General features: G+C 38.0%; 1 long non-coding RNA gene across 1 annotated transcript; it reads left to right on the forward strand.

The window, feature by feature from the left end:
• Positions 1-4,371: 4,371 nt before the first annotated feature.
• On the forward strand, positions 4,372-18,374 carry LOC307186878. The gene is made up of 3 exons (XR_013828495.1): positions 4,372-5,106; positions 11,961-12,013; positions 18,258-18,374. It is a non-coding gene; the product is annotated as an uncharacterized lncRNA (long non-coding RNA).
• Positions 18,375-19,129: the final 755 nt, after the last annotated feature.

Raw genomic sequence — 19,129 nt, forward strand, 5'->3', positions numbered from 1 at the left:
AGCTAGGTAAACTGTCCTTTGTCACAGTAACTGAGAGGAGGAGAAACAAGCATTGTCCTTCATGTGTAGAAAGACCAGTATAGCTATTTTGCACAGATATTTATTGAGAACTAATGCTGCACTTTGAATTGAATTCACACTTCAGTGTGAAAGATCAATCTGTCAAGATGTTATCACTTTCAACTATAAGCATAATACATACAATGTAATTGCTATAGTAAGATGAGAAATCAGATATATTGATGAGGGAAAAAAGGTGTCTGTTACTTTCATACACACCATGTTTTATTTAAAAAACTTGAATGGCGTCATTTTCTGAAAGTTTTCTCATTAAAAGGCACATACTATTTTGCAGTTTATAATAAGTCATATGCTCTGTGGGTCATAGAAAATATTACTATTATTGAGTTAATATTTTTAGACAATTCTATACAATAATTTTATGTGAAAAAATTACAATTGTTTTATGTTCACTGTGAGTAAAAATGAAACATAACATTTTAGTGTAAAATAAACAGTACATGCCCTGTTATACTTCAAAATAACCTTTTAGCATTGAATTCTTGATCACCAAGGCTGCTGAATAGACTTGAACTTCAAGAACAAGATAAAATTGAAAATTCTGAGTTATTTTTCCAAGTGTTGTAACAATACTAGCTGTATACCTAGAAAAGCTTGCTACATAACAATTTTTGCAGACATTGTTTCTTACTCTCTCCAATATTATTTCATGATGACTATAATATAGCCCCACAACTTGATTCCAGAAATTTTGTAGCTTTTATGATTTTGTATTACTTAACAATACAATGTAATTATTCTGAGAGTTATTATTGAAGTTTTTACTTCCTTAGATATTGGAGGGTTTTTTATTCCCTAATTTTTGCCACTTTAATCATTTTTCACTCATCCTGGGTCTGAGCATTAAAATACAATTTGAAAAATGAAAAACAATTTTCAGTACCTTAGTACATAGAATATCAAATACATGAAGTGAGTATTTCCACTGTACTGCTATGCCTGTGGCAGACATCAATAATCAATCTGAGTGTTCATTCCTACTGAGAGGACAAACATTCTTCAAATCCTTCTCAGTATATGTCTCTTGGAAGCTCCTCCCAATGAGACCAAGTTGACAAAAGAGATTATTTCTATTTGCTATTTCAAATATAGAAGTAACCGAATATAATTTGTTAAAACTGCATATTTATGTGCAAATGTGTAAACTGTATATTCATATACATGCACGTACATACACATACGGCCTGTGTATCACATATAACTACTCACATTTTATATTTGCAAACGTTTATTTGAATTCATAAATATTTATATTTCTGCCAATATAAATATTTAATGTTATATAAATCTTTATCTATAGGTAATGTTTTCTAGAGAGAAATAAATATGCAACAAATAGAAATAATTATTTTCACTTGGCCTCTAGCAGTAATTTGAAATTTATTCAGTGTTGCATTTTCATCCAACTGCTATAAACATTTAATTTTAAATGTTTGTAAAGAATGTGATTCATGTTTGCTCATTTCCCTTGTTAAATATGTATTAATTCATTTATAATACTGTTAATAATTATAACATTTATATCATCATATTTATCACTTCTCAACTGGAGTATACGAAGGGCAAATTAACACTTCTAACAAATGCCATGGCTAGGATTGGTGACTCTTGATCTGATGAATGGACTCTAGTATTTTCATTTAATTCTTTTGACCTAGATTAGCCAAGTAGAACTGTGCACTTTAATCCTGGGTGGTAGATATGGTCTCTATTGACATACTCGAATATTCTTGAATAAGAGCCAGGTTTTCTCACTTGCTTTAGCAGAGCAGGCCCCAAGAGACACTGTAGGAATAAACACACTTTCTTTTGTATCTGGGCGTCACGTGGTCAGTCTCCCATCACCCACATCCCTGACTTAGAGACACACTCCTCGTATTTGGCAATAAGACAAGGCTTCTGATCTCCTGGTTCCTGAGTGGCCCACTGTCTGTTTCAGTCTGCACTGTCCTTACTGACAATAATGTCCCATACATAAGACCTTTCTCCTTTTTACTTATATGCACATATTTTTCATAGACTTCATTTTTTCCAAGGTCCTCTATCATTGTAGGTTAGCTCTGTCCATCAGTTAATTTGAACTAAGGTGTTAATGATTAGTAATACTTCAGTCTGATCATAGCTGCCTTGATCACCTTTACCAAAAGGATGAACAGCTAGAGAAATTTGAACAATTGCATACAAAGCAATGCAATTGAAGGTGATATTTTTAAGTACTAAGACCTTTCCTAAAGTCTGTCAAAAGATTGCCTGCTTTCCTGACGTGCTTCAGCGTTACCAGTTATCCTGATGTTACATTATAGAGGCAGAGAGATTTAGAAATAGGAATTACCGAAGGATAAACCAGTTCAGCGGTAATAAGCAACACTTGAATTGCCAAAGCCCCTACCCGCACCCCATTCTTACTTGTTGAGCCATGACATAGACTCATGATCTGTTTCAATCTAGAGCACCAAGCAGCTTCCTCCAGCCTACCATTATTGGCACGGATGTGAAAATGATTTGTCATTCTGGCCCTCATCTAGTCCCTCATTTTTACACATGAGACAGAGAGAAATTAATGGGGTTGACCAAGGCCATACAGCTGGTTAGTTGAAGAAGAGAAGAAAATTCCATACTTCCTGGGTATGTTCACTTTCACTACCATGGGTGTTGTGTCTCTCTATCAGTGATTCATCTCTGGATTCACTCAAAAGTACTTGAACTTGGTAGAAAATTGCTTCTATATTTTTTCCCCATGGAAAAGTGACAGTTCAGCCCCTGAGTAAAACAAAGTCTTAGCCCAGAATGGAACCTGCATTTCTCGACATTACATCAAAGCTTTTACCCTTTTTCTAAACCATAAACAAGATGAAAAGACAACCCTCAGAATGGGAGAAACTATTTGCCAATGAGGCAACTGACAAAGGATTAATCTACAGAATTTACAAGCGGCTCATGCAGCTCAATAGCAAAAAACAAACAAGCCAATCCAAAAATGGGCAGAAGACCTAAATAGACATTTCTCCAAAGAAGATATACAGATTGTCAACAAACACATGAAAGAATGCTCAACATCATTAATCATTAGAGAAATGCAATTCAAAACTACAATGAGATATCATCTCACACCAGTCAGAATGGCCATCATCAAAAAATCTAGAAACAATAAATGCTGGAGAGGGTGTGGAGAAAAGGGAACCCTCTTGCACTGTCGGTGGGAATGTAAATTGATACAGCCACTATGGAGAACAGTATGGAGGTTCCTTAAAAAACTAAAAATAGAATTACCATATCACCCAGCCATCCCACTACTGGGCCTATACCCTGAGAAAACCATAATTCAAAAAGAGTCATGTACCAAAATGTTCATTGCAGCTCTATTTACAATAGTCAAGACATGGAAGCAGCCTAAGTGTCCATCGACCCACGAATGGATAAAGAAGATATGGCACATATATACAATGGAATACTACTCAGCCATAAAAAGAAACGAAATTGAGTTATTTGTAGCGAGGTTGATGGACCTAGAGTCTGTCATACAGAGTGAAGTAAGTCAGAAATAGAAAAACAAATACCGTATGCTAACACGTATATATGGAATCTAAAAAAAAAAAAAGGTTCTGAAGAACCTAGGGGCAGGACAGGAATAAAGATGCAGACGTAGAGAATGGACTTGAGGACACGGGGAGGGGGAAGGGTAAGCTGGGACGAAGTGAGAGAGTGGCATGGACATATATACGCTACCAAATGTAAAATAGATAGCTAGTGGGAAGCAGCCGCATAGCACAGGGAGATCAGCTCAGTGCTTTGTGACCACCTAGAGGGGTGGGATAGGGAGGGTGGGAGGGAGACGCAAGAGAGAGGAGATATGGGGATATATGTATATGTATAGCTGATTCACTTTGTTATAAAGCAGAAACTAACACACCATTGTAAAGCAATTATACTCCAATAAAGGTGTTAAAAAAAAAAAAGCTTTTTCTCTTTTTCAAGAATGCAACTCATATCTCTTGATTCTCTGTGCATAGCTTTCTCAATATACCACCTAGGTTCATTGTTCCAACTGCATCTATGTATGTCTAGCCCTCATTTATTTATAAAGAGTGAAAATAAAGTTAAATCTGAAAGTGCAGTATATTAATAAAATAAAATGTATTCATAGATGATTTATGTAAATTGGTAATGCTGAAAAATATAATTTTGTTTATCAACAAGAAATAAAGAAGTGAGTAGTGTGATTAAAGTCCTCACCCACCACTGTCATTCTATTCATGTCCTCTGAAGCTTCTATTCTATGTAATGTATTTGTGCATTATTTCTTCTGGTTTCTGATGGTTAGAAGAAAATGATCAGTCAAAAATTATTAATTACTGAAAAGGTTTCTTGTGGTTATCCATTAATTATTTTCATTTCCCCGACTATGAAATTCAGAAATCATTCTACTTACAGTTTCTGCAAAAGAGAGACAGTTTTTCAGTTAAAGCTAATCAGATATAGGGCTAATAAATAATACCCTATTAAACAACAGCCTTAACCATTTCTAAGTTCAGGAAACTGCCACATTGGTGGCATTTACATGTTAATTTATAGTTATTTATTGGTTTTAATGCATCATCTTGACTTTATTAGTGTTTAAGTCAAGTAAAATTGGTTGCAAGCCCTGGAGATTAGCGTAAATGGAGGTTTAAAAAAAAGTCTGATTAATTTATGTATATTATTGCAGCCAGGTTTTCTACTTTTTAATGACTGGGATGCCTTTGATGGAAGTAGACAAGCCATAATTAAAACTGAACATAGCCTCTCCTGTGCTTTCCCCTGGTTGGTAGTGTGTTCTCCGTCCCGTAAACCCAGCCTGTGTCTCTATTCTTTATAGAACCAACGGAACAAGGAGTTAAGTCCACGTTTCACCGTTCAGATTTTCATGAGAGTCCTGAGCAAAAGCATTTGGAAAGTGGTCAAAAGAAACACAAGAAATAACAGATAAAACTTTGATCTGATGCCTTCTACTTTTTATGGGTTTCAGCCTACCATCTACCTACCAGTGTAAGTCAAACAACAAAACCATGAGCTGAATTCACTGAGTCACTGAAAGGAAATATATAGGGAAATCAGCAGTGGTTGAACACAATGCCAAGATGGTATATTAGGAAAAGGCCCAAAGCGTCTAATCCAACAGTTTTCAGTCACTTGCGTGTGGCTTTTTCACGGTCCGAACGTAATGACCTTTGCTGACTGCATCATCCTGTGGGCTCCCCAGGAGTTTGCCAGTAGTTCCAGTGGGGCCCTCTCTCTGCCATGTCCAATCTGGTGTCCTTTGCCGGCGTAACTGCTCTGCTTGCTTGTTTTTGAGTTTACTAAGTTGACGCTCTCATCCAGATTTAGTCAGTTTACGTTTACCAAGTTCACGGTCAGGGCAGATTTCTACCTTCCAGATGTTCTTCTTCTTTTCTTGAATTATTACTAAGTAAATAGAGCTGTTTACAGACTCCTTTTCCACATTCAGAAAATGTAAAACAGTCTCCTGAGAGTATAAAGCACCAACATGGAGCCCTGACATGTCACTGCCTTAGTTTAAATACTCATCCATTTAAGGCTAAATTCTTATAATAGTCTTAGTAGTCTCTGAATTTACACCATTTTAATCTGCCTTTAACAACCATACCAGAGGGACCTTTCCCAAACAACCTGATGACACCACACTCCACAGCCCCAAAGTCTTCAGCGCATCACTTGTTAAAATCATCTATAGAGGGACTTCCGTGGTGGTCCAGTGGTTAAGACTCTGAGCTTCCACTGCAGGGGGCACGGGTTTGAGTCCCAGTCAGGGAACTGAGATCCCGCATGCCACGCAGTATGGCCAAAAAAAAAAAAAAAAAATCATCTACAGAATCCATTTCATGTTGCTGGTCCTTACATACAAGACTCTCAGCTAAATCCAGCCTCTCTTAACAGCTGCATCCTCTGCTTTACTCCCCTTGATAGTACCCCCATACCTTGTGCTGCACCTGTAGTTCTCTTGACATTTTTCATACCACCTTCATCTTCACTATTGCCACTTTGAAGAGCCCTATTTTTCTACAGCTGCATCCATCTGACAAATACCTATTCCTTTCCAAAATTCAGTTCAAAAATTATTTGCTCTAAGAAGTTTCTCTCCACTTGCCAGGGAGAAGCCACAATGCCATCCTGAAATAGCTCAAGCCTTACCGTGTACACACTTCCGTAATGGTAGCTATGACACGTTAGGGGCTTATATTCCATGTCTGTACACAGGGCAGTATCTTCTATTTATTCTTATATGTCCAGATGCATGTAGTGCCTGGGACATACTATGAGATTAATAAATCATTATTGAGTGAATGAGTATAAGGGAAGGGACTAAATAAATGAATGAGTGAATGAATGAATGTGTAAGGTCACCTCTGGCTGAGCCATCCTTCCAAAATGGCCTGCCATCACCAAGAGTTGACTTTCATTATCTGTAGCTTCAAGGAGCAGAAATCGAGTAGAGTTTCCTTCCCTGATGGCTACACCTTAAGGAAACAGTGGTATTATGGTAGGAGAAAAATAATAACTACTGTATGTTGAGTCTTTACCCTGTGTAAGCACTATTGCCTCATGTTTTTCATACTAACCTTGTTTAGACTTTTATGACACCTTTGTGAAATAATTATAGATTGTATCCATTTCACAGATGAGAGTACTGAGCCCAAAGAGGTGAAGTGACTTTCCTAAGGCCACTCTGATAATGAGTTGCAAAGCCTGAATTTGAACTTTAAATTGTCCAACTGCAAAAGGCTTATTAGTTCATACACAGTAAACGAATTTGGCCATCGGGTCATGGGGACCGGGATAAAAAAATGTGTCCCATCATTCAAATCTTCCTATCTCTCTCCCCATCAAACTATAGTTTCCTTTCACCCATTCTTACTTCTTTCCTCTTAAGAAATGTCATGCCGTGACAGGCCATGAGAAAGAAACTCCATTATATGTAGAGCTTCTGTGTTGAAAATCACCTCTTGGGAGAAAAGCACACACTTGACAGCTGTTCTGACCCAATCTGTGGATTAAATTAATCTGTGGATTAATCTGTGGATTAAAATGAAAGAGAAATTTCTATTGAAAATAAACCATGGTAAAAAAAAATCTGCTATGATATTAAGTTTGCCTATGGATGCAAACATACAAAATTTTGTATATAAATATCTACACAAACCAACATTATTAAAATTATACTACATATGTATGTAAATAACATACTTTCATACAGTTGGCATCATGCAACACATACACAGAATAAAGGAGAATAGAGAAGGAATTAGACCAACCACTAGCAATTAGCTATGGACGGTATTACTCAATAATTTTATTTTATATTGTTTTGCAATAAGCATATATTGTTTTTATAATTTAAACAAAGTTACGAAACTATAGTTATTAAAGAAGTCACGTCATGTTAGATTCCTATTTGCATATAAAGCATGTCATTGCTAACTGGCCCCACTTTATTTCAGAAAAATTGAGGATTTTTTAAAAGGTTGACACTTTGATAAACTATATTTCAATCAAAGAAAGAAAGAAAAGGAAAGAAAAGAAAAAACAATCTTGACAGTAAAGTATATTGCAAAAAGTAAATTGCAAAAAGTTTAACAGTTCGTATTTTCACGTATAACCTCTGCTTTCTATACATCAGTTCATTTTACAATCCGCACTCCCAGAAAGAATCTCCAAAGTTTAACAGAATTTTCTGTCAAAAGGGAATTTGCCTTTTAAAAACTGTAATTGCACATTTTTTGCATAATTAAGTAAGGTCCCCGTATCAGTTAGGTGAGGACCCCTGGGAGCTCCTATCAAGGAGCTGTTAGAAAGAGAGCAGCAACCAGCCAGGACTGGCTGGAGTGGAAAAAGGATGAGCTGACCCCTCCAGGGAAGAAGGAGGGACCAAATCATCAAGTTAAGGGATCATAGGGAATCGGAGTTGCATCTATGTTGATACAGACCCAAACTGGTCAAGCGTCTCAGCTTTAAGTAAGAGAGAGATTCTAGAGGAAGGTGGGCCATGGAGGCAATTTGAGGAGACCCTGGAAGACAGTTCAGCTGCAAGGATTCAGCACCAGGCAGGAGGGCAGGCAGGCCTTCTGCCAGCTGGGCTCAGGCTCGGGGCTAGGCTTGCAGGAGCTGGTCAGAGAGAGAGACTCAGGTTTACTAACAGGGGTCTCAGAGCAGACAGCCACAAGCTAAAATCACAGCACACATTCCCGGAAATTTAAAGCAGAAGGTCCTAAAATGCTGCCCGTTCAGGTCCTCTCTGTTTTGTGGGCTGAGCCTATGAGGTGCAGACGTTGATTTCCTACAGCTGAACCCAGAACCATATCTGTTTTCTCATCTGTCAAATGGGAGCAATGATCGCCTCCACCTCACACAAGTGTTGGTGTGATACATAATGTGTTGAGTGCTAGGTTTATTATTGGGAAAACTTGGTTCTTTTTGATGACCAGTTCCCTTATAACCTAATGTTTATACCGGTGGTTTTCAACTCAGGTCACAAGCAAGACTAGCCTATGGAGTATTTTGTAGTTGCAAAAACCTGTACTCTACTCCAGTCCTATTAACTTAGAATTTCTTGAGCTGAAGCGTGAGGATCTCTGATTTTCCGAGAATTCCAGGGGTGGTTTATCCTGTAAAGAATGACGAAGCATGTGATAGTGACACTGTTTGATTTACTAAAAATTATTTATGATTATTTACAGTAACACAAACATTATTGATGTTTACTTAAAGTAACACCCTAGTAACAGATACATGCTGTTAGCTCAGTTCCCAGGTTTAGAACTGAAATAACTACTACACTAGTCTCTGAAGAAAAAAAAAGAGGCGATAAGTTTCATTGTCTTAGGTGTGCTGAAATGCACTATTTGGTACTTGTATTCACAATAGAGAAAAGTGTCATTCGCATGATGCTGTTTCATGATTCTTTTTCTTTTTAAAGAGCATACACATTTATAGGTTTTTTTTTTTTAATTTATTTTATTTTTGGCTGTGTAAGGGTCTTCGTTGCTGCGTGAGGGTTTCGCTAGTTGCGGCGAGCGGGGGCTACTCTTCGTTGTGGTGCTCAGGCTTCTCAATGCAGTGGCTTCTCTTTGTTGTGGAGCACAGGCCCTAGGCACGTGGGCTTCAGTAGTTGTGGCTCCCGGGTTCTAGAGTGCAGGCTCAGTAGTTGTGGCACAGGGGCTTAGTCGCTCCGCAGCATATGGGATCTTCCCGGACCAGGGCTTGAACCCGTGTCCCCTGCATTGGCAGGAGGATTCTTAACCACTGTGCCACCAGGGAAGCCCTGTCTCATGATTCTGATAATACAGAGGATCCTAATTTCTTCTGCCTACCTTCCACAGCCCTGCCACATGCAAATGAATGAATGTTGTCCCCAAATAGACAGTAAAAGTGAATACTTATCCTAGTTCCCAAATCTCTTTATAAAGGGATTCTATTTCTTTTTATTGTGCAAAGAGAGTTCAATTTCCAACATGTCAGCAATTTTAATCTTCTGAATCTCTTTGATTTTCTAATCATACTGGGTTGGTATTAAGATATTGTGGCACTTAGCGACAAACTTCAATAAAACGTGGACCGTTCTTCCGAACTCCCTTCAGGTACAGCAGCAGTCACTGGATTCCCTGGAGAAAACATCTTTTTGGTTAATTCACTCAAGTTCATAGACTGTTGTTGTTTTTTTTGATTTCAGACTTTATACTTTCAGGAAGTATGACTTGTGGCACAGAATATGATTCATGCTTGTTAGATGGTGCAGTTCATCTCCCATAACAATTCTTTATTTTCTCATGCTTTTGATTGGAACCATTTTTCTTTCTAGTGTGGGTAGAAAGAGGCCAAAAGCTTTGGGCTCATTTTTATGCCGCTGTTTCATGTTGTAGTTTTTATGTAGAGTGCACTAGAAATTCATAATTCTAAAAAATGAAGCAAGGGAAGCACCACTAGGAAGTACACATCCCAACAGGAACTTCCTGCCAAACTCAGGGGGTTGTAAAGTATTGAATGAAACATTTACAGTCAGGGAAATAGAAGAAATTGCTGTGTTAAAAAAATGAGTCCAAGCACCATTAATACTACCTGCAGAAGAACGACATTATTCTTCCTCTAAAGCAGAGCAGTGTCAAGAATCAACAAAGTAGATTATAGTGAACAAGTAATAAAACATCTTTTTTCAAGCAGTCTTTGATAGCAGGAGGCACACTCAGTGAATTTTAGTGCCCATGAAAGCCGAGAGAGATGGCCCTCTACAGAGGATGCCATATGTAGGGAAATGGAAGGTTTCTGCAGATGCGTTCGCCAGAATCCCTCATTGGCAGTGACGGCAATTGCATTGGCAGAAATGCATTTTCCATAAAAGCTGGATCAGTTTGTTTCCAAATTGAGTACTACATAGATACCTTTTAAAGGAGAAAAGGAAAGGCTCTCACAGGCCTCCATCCCTCACCAACGTAGGCAACTTATTTTTATAGTGTGATTTTTATGTATAATGTATATTTATATATTTTTATTTATACATATATATTTTATATTTTATATATATTTTTAGATATATGATTATAAATGAAGAACAAATTCCTAATGCTGCTCGACTTTGTATAACTAAAGTCAAAATTGATTTACCTATTAAATTCAAATAAAATTTTGAAGCCATACAATTCAGGTTAATCATGCTACTTTAATAAGATGGATGTTAGTGTTTTCTCAAAATGAGGTGAGCCCTTCCAGTGTGAAATTACCCCTCACGACTACTCTAAGGTATAGTTTGCTGTTCTGACATGAACCGCACGAGGACTCAGTTCTCCTACTCCTGGCTTCTGGTTGAACTATAATGAGATTTTTATTTCATCAGTGGTATTGCTTGATCTTCACATGGTACCAGTGTGACCACAGGCACCAACCCAAACGTGGGCACTGAGGTTGCAAAACAGGATTCAGTTTTAATTTTGTGGATTGCCCAGATGATCCAAAACGTTATGTTGGTTTTCCAGATCATCAAAATGCAAAGATAGGACTTCCCTGGTGGCACAGTGATTAAAAAACCGCCTGCCAGTGCAGGGGACACGGGTTCGAGCCCTGGTCCGGGAAGATCCCACATGCCACGGAGCAGCTAAGCCCATGCACCATAACTACTGAGCCTGCACTCTAGAGCCCGTGAGCCACAACTACTGAGCCCATGAGCCACAACTACTGAAGCCCTCATGCTGCAACTACCGAAGCCTACGTGCCTAGAGCCCATGCTCTGCAACAAGAGAAGCCACTGCAATGAGAAGGCCACGCACCACAACGAAGAGTAGCCCCTGCTTGCTGCAACTAGAGAAAGCCTGTGTGCATCAGTGAAGACCCAATGCAGACAAAACAGAAAACAGAAAACAAAAACCATACAAAATGCAAAAATAAATTATCGAAGAGAATTTCTCAATACTCGGATCATTTCCTCAGACTCAATTTGGGAAACAAAGAAGTAGACTGAAAATACAAGCTTATCAAAATCACCAAATCATTCATATCACTTGTAGGGCAGCCCAGGGCAGTCTGGGAGTCTTGGGTAGTATTTGGGGCAAATACTTATTTTGTAACCATATGATTTAATTCTTACTTTTTCCCAAATATTTATTGAACATTTACTGTTCCAGGCAAAATGGTAGACACTGGTGAGCTAATGAGAATTTAGATATGGCCCTTGCCCTCAAGAAGCTCAGAGTTTATCAGGAGAGACAAACACATATTTTGAAAAATGACCCCAGTGCAAGTGATCAGTCCTGTCACAATGACCACAGAAGTATGTACGAAGTGCTGTGAGCAAGTATAGAAAAGCACGTGACTTTTTTTTTTTTTTTAAATCTTAGAACTAGCCAGGGCTTGGAGAGCAGTCAGAACACCCTCTTAGTTTAAAGATGAGGTAAGGATTTTTTCCTTTTCTTTTAATCCCAGTTTTCCTTTTGTCAACGTATATTTTTCTCATCTCTACCTGTACGTTGTTTGGCCAGTGACACCAAAGAAGTTGCTAACTTTCCTAGGAGGTCCTCAGTACTCCGGAGCCAGCCTATTGCGGTTTTAGACTATATATATATATATATTTTGCGGTACGCGGGCCTCTCACTGTTGTGGCCTCTCCCGTTGCGGAGCACAGGCTCCGGACGCGCAGGCTCAGCGGCCATGGCTCACTGGCCCAGCCGCTCCACGGCATGTGGGATCTTCCCGGACCGGGGCACGAACCCGTGTCCCTTGCATCGGCAGGTGCACTTTCAACCACTGTGCCACCAGGGAAGCCCTAGACTATATTTTGAGTAGACATACTGTCCATTAAATCTCAGTGATGTGGGAGATGGGGTGTTGGCTTAGCATAACCTTTAAGTACAGGACTCTTGACTCAAAACTGCCAGGATTCAGATCTTCCTCTTACGATCTAAGCAAACTTGCACTCCTAGCCTCATTCTGTTTTGGTTTCTTCACCTTTCAAATGAGAATAAAAATAACTGGATTGCTTCGTATAGTAACTAGACGAATGAAATGGAGTCATGAATATAAAGCATTGAGCAAGTATCTGGCAAATATCGGGTGCTTCAGTAAATACTGGCCAGGTTTAGAAGTACTGACAGCCCTCAATGGCTAAAGGTGTCCCCATGGGAAAGAACACAGACAATACAGTTGTCTCGACTACCCGTCCTGGGGTATTTTGAGTTCTAAAGGAGAACTGATCATGGTTGATGCTTTTCTTTCATAGCAGGACTACACTTTCCCATATAAACACTTTTTAATTTTTATTCTGTTTAGAAAAAAAAAACCTGATGTGGTATATTAAAAAGGTAACAGGATACTACATCCCATAAAATTTGATCTCTGGAGAGGCCCAATTCGTTCACTAACTCATTCTGTTCCTTGGAGTAAATTTCTAGGCTTCAGCTCGCTCATTTGTAAAATTTAAAAGTCTACAGTCGCCAGATGATTTAAAATATGTCCTTGGGTTCATTCTAAGATTTCCAAGAAGTGGACTTTCTTTTTTTTTTTTTTGATAATTGATTTCATCTTCTTTTGGGTCCACAGTTTATGGGCACAAGAACACTGCTGACTTGGTATTATTTTTGCCAGAGAATCCTTTCTGTGGTTTGTAGCCGAACTGAAACTCTGCAAAACTTACATACCCTTATTGTTTTTTATAGAAGCTATAGTTTGCAAAATTAAATGTGTCATTTTCTATTCTGATGTTGCCAGTCTTTGCACATTATAAATAGAACTTATAGGAAAATGGTTCAGCGTGGGAGTAATAATATGCTATTTTTCAGTCGTTTAGATTAAATTTTAAACTCCATCTCTGCCGCTTACTACCAGGCTGACAACAGACACATTATTTCACCTCTTTGAGGACACTTAACACACAGACTGGCGCATGGAACCTGCTCGGGGAATTGACATCCCTTTATTTTGCTTTTTTTCCAGCATCTCACATACACACTCATGGAAGTCCAGATAGATAAATAGTTCTCTTTATATATCTTATTGTTTTGTACTTTGCTGTGAATTAAGCATTTTTTAGTTATTGCTTCATGGTAAATTTTGGTGCTTTTTCACTCCTAAATGCATTTTGAGTAGTGCTAGAAAAGACCGTAGATTGTTGATTGTTCTACAAATTGTAGTCCAAATAGAACCTGATTATTTATGAGCATTAGGATTCAACAAAATCTCATTTTCTTTAAGCTTCTATTAACATCAAGTTAATGCACCTCAGAAACAATAACATTAAAAACTTTGGGGGTGGCCCATTTATAACACACCCCACGGATTGCATTGTAGACCTGAGTATTTGTATTCAATACAAGGTTGCCTGCCTTCACGTTTACCATTTTATTTATTCCTAAAATCTCTAGCACAACACTCAGAGTCTTATCATTTCTGAAAATATCTTAAAGGCTGACATTTAATATTGGAAATTTTTGATAAAGTGTACTTACCAGACACCCCGTTCTTAGGCCTAGCATTTTAAGAATTCTACAGTCAGACCCCAATCTGTTTATTCTTCTTATAATAGCTCCTACTCATTGCCAGGTAAACACTAGACGTCTGGCCTTTCCACAGCCCCCAGTCAGGACACGCTGACCTTCACTGGTATCTGGTACTGGGTGTCCTTCCACTCCATCCATCTATTGGTATCCCTCCTATGCTTTAAGGTCCGCTGCGAGTCCAATGTCTTCCGTAAGGCCCAGGAGGACTGTTTACCTTAGCGTCTCTTCTGTGTGGATGTACGCTTGAGGGACTTTTTCCAGTTCTACTCAGTTGGGTTTATCACTTACTTGGTCAGTCCTTTTAAGCACCTGTCCTCTATTCATACTTTTCCTATAAATCCCACTCTCTCTGGATAAATCCAGTCATTGCAAGGGAGTAAAGGCATAGGTTCTACCTCTCAAAGGGAGGAACATCGAAGAATTGTGGACCTAATTGTAAAACTCCACAGATACCAATGTCTGTTATTTTCTTTTTCCAGTTATCCCTTCCTGTTCCATGTCCCAGATAGCATGGGGGAGGCTAGAAATATCCCTTCATTATGACTGCCTCAAAAAGAAGAGATCATACAGTACAGGGATGTCTATTTATTTATTTATTTGTTCATTCATTCATTCATTTATATTTTATATTGGAGTGTAGTTGGTTAACAACATTGTGTTAGTTTCAGGTGTACAATGAAGTGATTCAGTTATACATATATGTGTATATATTCTTTTTCAAATTCTTTTCCCATTTAGGTTATTACAGGGATGTCTTCTCAATTTTATTTTAGGCAAAGAGCCAGTGGCTTTAATCTCAAGGGGGCAGGACATCGAGGAGAAACAAAATTTCTCCTCAGCATTTTTTGAGGAGTTAAGTTTATTAATCTTTGTATTTGGAGAGCATTTGTCAGCATTATTCTCTGATGGAGAGCTCTTTTTAGAATTCTCTAGGTCTCTATTTCATTTTTCATTCGATTTCGGCTATAATTTGTCAGTTATTTTTTCTATTTTTCTAAGGAATTTTATGATAACTCAAGAAGCCCATATTTCTTCAATAGTAAGTCTCAAACATTCTCAAATGTGGATTTTTTGGCCCTATATCAATGACCCATTCCTAATTTATTCCTGCTTGAGGAATGGTTGAATTTCTGCATAAATTTTCTACCATCTACTCTATTTCCAATTCTCCACTTTCAAAACTAACCTCAAACTTTCAGCTTTTATCATTCGAGACATATGTTTTAGTCACTTAGAGGAGCATTCTCAAAATAAATTCTATATCAATAGTCCAGTGTGGCATTAGTAGATATAATATGGTGAATACCAGCTCCATGATTCAAGAATTCTGAAATACAGTATACGATATTTGCGAAATGAAAAATTGCCTATTTCTTTCATAATTAATTGGTTTTTCAAATTAATTTATAGTGAATTAATTTTTCTTGAACAATAAAGATGTTAACTAATGCCAGGTAATGGAATCTTTTCTGCTTTCAAAACTAAGTAAAATAAACAATGGTTTTATTTTTAAAACAGTTAGTCAGCAATAGCAACAAAACTAAGATCCAAGAGCTTATTTTCATGCCACAGGTTTTCATAGGCTGCACTCTGGAAAAGTCGGAGAGAGGAGAAGATTCTGTGTGTCCGAGCAGCGTCTTTAGAGGGAGGGATTTCGTCCGAGGCTCACAGCAGCCAGAGTTCCATACTGGTCTGGAGGTAGATCAGCAACCCTAGAGTCTCACCTCATAGAAGTGGGATATACTGTAGGGTATACTCTCCAGAGTCAAACTAGGTAGAAAATATTTAAGAAAATTCTCAAAAGAAAGGTCAGTACCCGTGTCTTCTGATGGAAGAGAAAGAGAAAAGATAATGGCACAAAAGAATTCCTTGAATAAAGAAGCAAATGGATGTGAAGAATTAAGACACAGAGTGGTCCAGAAAAAATAAAGCTATAATACGAAATTATTTGATTTCAAAAGGATGAAGCATACAAGTCCAGGCATCTAGAAAGGGAAAGAGAGAATGCCCTAGCAGACGTGGAGGTGTGTCTTCAGGAAGGAATGTGCCAGTCGGCCGTTCGGCATGTAGTAGCTGAGAAGCTACAGTTAACACTGTCTTTAAGATCTGCCAGGGCCTTTGATCTGAAATCACATATCTCCTGGTGTGGAAATGTGAGCTGCTGATCATGGTGGGGATGTTTGCTTGTAGCCATTTTCCCACCAGCCCAGGACTCATCAGTGGGCAGTCTTGGCACCAGAGTTCCTCATTGGATGGCTGAAATGTTCTCAGAACCATACATCAGTTTGAGGCTCTTCCTTCCTCCCTCTCTCTTTTCATGGGTGTCAGACCTGTGTCTTTGTCTGAAATTTTCCCCTGCACACTTCTGAACTCCCTCTTGTCTTTCTCTCTCATAAAAGTTACCTCCAATAAACGTCTGGCGCTTCTAAGTCTGTCTTGTCTTTTTCTTGGCCGACTCATCTGATACAGTGCTTTTGTATTTCTGTTAAGCAAAATGAAAATGCAGACGGGAGTATGCAATGTCTACACATTTCAGAATTTTTTAAAGATGGAAAACTTAAGAACAAAATGTCTAGCCACGTTATCATTTAAGTATAAAGGCAAGATACATGAAAGAGCCATGAGACTTTTTGGAAAAACAATACTACTTGCTATTGAAATACAAACATGAAAATGTGAATGAGATCATTGTTAAAAAGGAAAATGATCAATAGAATCCTTGATGCCAGGTGACATTATATTAATGACTATAAGTGTAAAGGAAACACATGTCACAGATACATATTTAAATATGAAGGCACTTGGGGAATTTGATAACAATAAGCCTTTCATTAAAAAATGGACAATAAAATCCCGTTTTTAACTCATGTATTAAAAACTGAAAGCATTAAACTGTTATTAGTTTAGAAATCAAGCTACTAGTTTCCCTGAGATAGACATGGCTAATTAACTGAAGGAAGCAAATGGGCTTGGAGCTATTTGGAGTGATAGTAAAGTTCTATTTTGTGATCTGGGTATGGTTGTATGGGTTTCCTTAGTTTATAAAACCTTAATATTAGTATATGTGTACTTTTCTGTGTATATATTATACCTTCATACAAAATTTTAATAGAACCCATATTAATAATAGAACTAAAGCCTGAACGGCTGTGGGAATTATAGAACATAATCCAAATATTACTAAGCCTCGGGGAAAAACAGAAACAAAAACATGAGTAACATGAGTAATAAAAGTGGGAATTTGGAAAAGGGTAAGTACGAGGACACAGCTGAATGCTTGCTAACTTTCTGATTGTTTTTCATAATGGAGTGTCACTTGATATAATAGATGAGAATAAAATTTATTGTTAAAATCACAAAGCTGGGCTTCCCTGGTGGCGCAGTGGTTGAGAGTCCGCCTGCCGATGCAGGGAACACGGGTTCGTGCCCCAGTCCGGGAAGATCCCACATGCCGTGGAGCGGCTGGGCCCGTGAGCCATGGCCGCTGAGCCTGCGCGTCGGGAGCCTGTGCTCCGCAACGGGAGAGGCCACAACAGTGAGAGGCCCGCGTACCGCAAAAAAAACAAAAACAAAAACAAACAAACAAAAAATCACAAAGCTTTTCAACCCTTAGTACTTTTCAAAATGTTTTTACTCATGAATGAACTTTTTCATAATATCCTGGAAAAGAAATATTCATATGATGTTCAGCCATTCTATTTATTTTACTTTGACTTCTTTTACTTTTGGTGAAAATCAAATAAAATAAATTTAACATATTTTATTCAAATTGCATTTTGATCAAGTTATTTATAACCCTGTATGCTTCTAACAGTAATATATCCTTGAAAATTTGTATCTATAGGTAGATTGATGGGTAGGTTGATTTACGTGTATTAAAAGAGCGCTTTCTGAGTTTTAAACGATGAGTGGTTTGCTCTTTTTAAAGAAACATGTTTTCATTTTATATAATAGTAGAATAGTAAAGTCATTAGTCTTTAAACTCAGAAAATGATTTAGACACAATTCGATGACTGTTTTTCCTGGTGAGTTTTTCTAATTCTGTATTATGTGGGGTAGATTGTATCATTTTGCCCCAGGGCTTCACTTCTCCCAGTATCCACTCTCCTGGTCATGTGACTTTACATCTTCCTCCCACTTTAGGGGTGGGGAAGCTGTGATCCGCCTGCCCCTAGACACTGGACTCAACTATGTGACAGGCTTTGCTTTCAGCAATAAAATGTTAACAGGAGTGACCCAGTCAGACACGTGATATGAGCTTGTGCATGAGTGTTGCCATGACTAGCAGAGCTGCCAAACCCTCAGCTGACTCTAGACAAGTGAACAATAAGTGCTTACGGTTTGGTTTTGTTTTTTTCGGTTTCTTAATTTTATTTATTTATTTATAAAATTTTTATTGAAGTATAGTTGATTTACAACCATACTAACATGTTAGTATCAGGTGTGGAGCAAAGTGATTCAGTTTTACATATACATATATTTATTCTTTTTCAGATTATTTTCTCAGATAGGTTATCACAGAATATTGAGTAGAGCTCCCTGTGCTATACAGTAGGTCCTTGCTGGTTATCTATCATATATAGTAGTGTGTGTATGTTTATCCCAAGCACCTGATTTATCCCTCCCTCCCAACGTTTCCCCTTTGGTAACCAGAAGTTTGTTTTTTAGCTATCTGTGAGTCTGTTTCTGTTTTGTAAATGAGTTCACTTATATCAACTTTTTAAAATCAGATTCCACGTGTGAGTGATATCATATATTTGTCTCTCCCTGTCTCACTTGCTTCACTTAGTATGATAATGTCTAGGTCCATCCATGTTGCTGCAAATTATTTCATTCTTTTTATGGCTGAGTAATATTCCAGTGTATATATGTACCACATATTCTTTATCCATTCCTCTGTTGGTGGACGTTTAGGTTGTTTCCATATCTTGGCTACTGTAACTAGTGCTGCAATGAACAATAGGGTGTATGTATCCTTTCAAACCATGGTTTTCTCTGGATATATGCCCAGGAGT

This window comes from Stenella coeruleoalba (genome assembly GCF_951394435.1).
Source record: "Stenella coeruleoalba genome assembly, chromosome: 5".
Lineage (NCBI taxonomy): Eukaryota > Metazoa > Chordata > Mammalia > Artiodactyla > Delphinidae > Stenella > Stenella coeruleoalba.